The following is a 3,625-nucleotide window of genomic DNA, read 5'->3' as shown; positions in this document are numbered from 1 at the left end:
CGATCTCCGACGCTCCAATACCCGTGCCATCAAGGCTGCGATTGAGCAAAATCGGAGATCGAAAGTGTTCGCTCGCAAGTTTGGGAGGCCGCGTTTGACAAAACTTAAAACTGAAAATGGTGGGGTCGTTACCTCTAGGCCTGAGATTATCGGAGAAGTAGAGAGGTTTTATGGGCAGTTGTTCTCTTCAAGATCGGATAAACCCGTGGGAATCAGTATTGATGACCAGCGCGCCCCTCTTATGCGCCATTACTCCGAGGAGCTCCCGGTCGTTGACCAAGGAGAGATTAGGGCGGCTCTAGAACAGCTTAAAAACAACAAAGCTCCGGGAGATGACGGAATCACAACAGAGTTGCTTAAGGCAGGCGGGACTCCGGTCCTGAAAGAGCTAGCAAGCCTCTTTAATTCCGTCATCCAACATGGCAAGACCCCGGAAACGTGGAGCGGGAGTGAGGTGGTACTGTTTTTCAAGAAAGGTGATAAAACCCTCTTGAAAAACTACAGACCAATCTCCCTCCTGAGTCACGTGTATAAGCTGTTCTCAAGAGTCGTCACGAACCGTCTCGCCAGACGACTTGACGAGTTCCAGCCCCCAGAGCAAGCCGGCTTTCGATCAGGCTACAGCACCGTGGACCACATCCATACTGTTCGCCAGATTGTGCAGAAGACCGAAGAGTACAATCAGCCGCTGTGTATGGCATTTGTGGACTACGAGAAAGCCTTCGACTCCATCGAAACCTGGGCAGTGCTCGACTCATTGCAGAGATGTCATATCGATTGGAGATATATCGAGGTGCTGAGATGTCTGTACAACGCCGCTACAATGACTGTCCACATCCAGGACTGTAAGACGAAGGCGATCCAACTGCGCAGAGGGGTGAAACAGGGGGATGTAATATCCCCGAAACTGTTCACCAACGCGTTGGAAGACGTTTTCAAAACGCTGGATTGGACTAGGTATGGAGTCAATGTAAACGGCGAGTACATCTCACACCTTCGATTTGCCGACGATATCGTCATCATAGCAGAGTCGCTGGAACAACTCACCGAAATGCTGCGTAGCCTAGGCGAGTCTTCCCGGTGTGTCGGTCTCGGTATGAACTTGGACAAGACCAAGGTCATGTTCAATAGGCATGTCGTGCCGGGACCGATATACGTCGAGGGGAAACCTCTCGAAGTTGTTAGTGAATATACCTACCTAGGACAGATAATACAAGTCGGTAGGAACAACTTCGAGAAGGAAGCCGATCGAAGAATTCGCTTGGGATGGGCAGCATTTGGCAACCTTCGTCAAGTCCTCAAGTCGTCTATACCGCAATTTTTGAAGACGAAAGTCTTCAACCAATGCGTCTTACCTGCCATGACATACGGTGCCGAAACGTGGACACTAACTGCGGGACTAGTCCACAAATTCAAAGTCGCTCAGCGTGCTATGGAGCGAGCTATGCTCGGAGTATCTTTGAAGGATAAGATCAGAAATGAGATTATCCGGAAAAGAACCGGAGTCACCGACATAGCTTGCAAAATTAGCAGGCTGAAGTGGCAGTGGGCTGGTCACGTATGTCGTAGGACCGATGGCCGTTGGAGCAGACGAGTCCTAGAGTGGAGACCGCGAATCGGCAAGCGCAGCGTAGGGCGCCCTCCAGCCAGGTGGACCGACGACCTTAAGAAGGTGGCGGGCACCAACTGGATGCGGAAGGCGGAGGACAGGGAGCTTTGGCGCACCTTGGGAGAGGCCTATGTTCAGCAGTGGACAACGATTGGCTGTTGATTATACTATATTATAATATAATATCTCAACACGGTCCAGCAATCAGTCATTTTATTGAAATTTTCATTGAAATTAAATATAAATTGCGTTATTTTATTAACTCAGTCTATTTTGCCTCAAATATGAATTATTAAGTCGGACTGATTACTTTGTTTCCCTATTATAAAATTGATGTAACTTTGTCTCTTTTGACTCCTAATAATATTAATGATAATTTCCTTCTGACAGATTTCGGTCGCGTTGGCCATGCTCTGAAGCAACTAGCCCCCTCCGTAAGAGGGTTGAAGCCGCAGGCGGAATCTTAGTTATAAATAAAAAATAAAGACTCTAACAAGATACAGACGCCACATTAAAAGATTATATTAAAAGAAAAGCTACTTTCGTAATGTACATTTTACCGAGAAGACCCAGCGAGGCAAAATCTACGGAATTTCATTATAGACACGAATACATTTCGAAGAAAATTTAACGAATCAAAAACACATAAGCTTTTTATTTTTTATATAATTGTGTTTAATATACTCGTATTAATTATTATTTATTAATAAAATGATTGTCGATTGTCTTTGTTGTCGAAGGCCCTAGATCCCGCGCCAGGCCCAAGAAGCGCTGGCTCGATGTTGTGAGGGACGATATGAGAGAGCACGATCTCACTAAGAAGGACGCATTAGATCGGGCAAAGTGGAGGCGTAGATGCAGGAAAGCGGACCCTGGCGTTACTAGGCCGGGAAAACGCTAGGCAGAAGAAGAATAAAATGATTGTCAACGATTGTATCAAAATAATCAATATTTTGGTAATAGAAATCTGGATCGAAAATAGTTTCATTCATACGTAACTAGCCAATTATTTATTTGCTAGCTTTTGCGTAAAATGCGTCGCAAACGTTCTTTACACTTTTTGTAAGCAATTAAAAGATACGAACACCTCGCTATCACCATATACTTTTGTTTATCTGTAAACCTTTAACGAAAGTATCAATAACAATAGCATTACGTTTCAACTTGATAGAATGAATATTATTTGAATGCGTAGGAGAAAAAGAAAAAAATGGTGTAAGTACTATATATATATATACTAATATACTCACGAGAATTGATGTGTAAACATGTGAGCTCTCAGTCTCACTTAGCCCCTAATGTGTAAAGATATTACGCACACATAAGCGCACTTACAACAACAAATCTTAAATTAACGTCATCTGACGTTCGACATTTTACGCTGACGTCATCTGACGCTTAAATTTATTTCATGTTAACTACAACACAGTATTAAAGTGTGCTTGAAGAAGATGGTTTACAAATATGGCTAAAACAACGCAGAGGTCATTGGTTGCTTAAGAATCGCTTTATCAGTTTTGAATGTTAAAATAGGCGTATAGTATTTAAGCTAACTGCGATATGGGGATATAGCTCAGTGGTAGAGCATTCGACTGCAGATCGAGAGGTCCCCGGTTCAAACCCGGGTGTCCCCTTACTATATTTTTTTAATCTAGATAAAACAATTAAATGTTTTTTTTTTATTTAGACATGTTTTACATCGAACGTAATTCGTAAAAATTAATTCAAAATGTTGGTTTCAAAATTTAATATTATGAACTTAATTATCATCTCACATATTTCGTTTATATACAAAGCTGCCATGAGCAGTTATACAAAAAGTCACACAAAGTACTTTGTTGTACGCTCCAAGACCATTAAGGCGTCATATCCAGCTCAAAAATACAAAGCTTTTCGCCCTCATCTAGAAAATGAATGGTTTGACGTCTATCCTGTCATTTCGCGGTGAATGACGCCAAACTGTATTTGTTAATTTTATTGTGCAATTTTTTTCATTACTGAATATACATAAGTTAT

General features: G+C 42.5%; 1 non-coding gene across 1 annotated transcript; it reads left to right on the top strand.

Moving 5' to 3' along the window:
- Positions 1-3,171: 3,171 nt before the first annotated feature.
- Positions 3,172-3,243, top strand: Trnac-gca (transfer RNA cysteine (anticodon GCA)). Its single transcript has one exon. It is a non-coding gene; the product is annotated as a tRNA-Cys (tRNA).
- The last annotated feature ends 382 nt before the right edge of the window (positions 3,244-3,625 follow it).

This window comes from Nymphalis io, chromosome 9 (assembly GCF_905147045.1).
Source record: "Nymphalis io chromosome 9, ilAglIoxx1.1, whole genome shotgun sequence".
In the NCBI taxonomy this organism is placed as follows: domain Eukaryota; kingdom Metazoa; phylum Arthropoda; class Insecta; order Lepidoptera; family Nymphalidae; genus Nymphalis; species Nymphalis io.
Note: the sequence above shows the minus strand (reverse complement) of the source record. Positions and strands in the feature narration are given on the sequence as shown.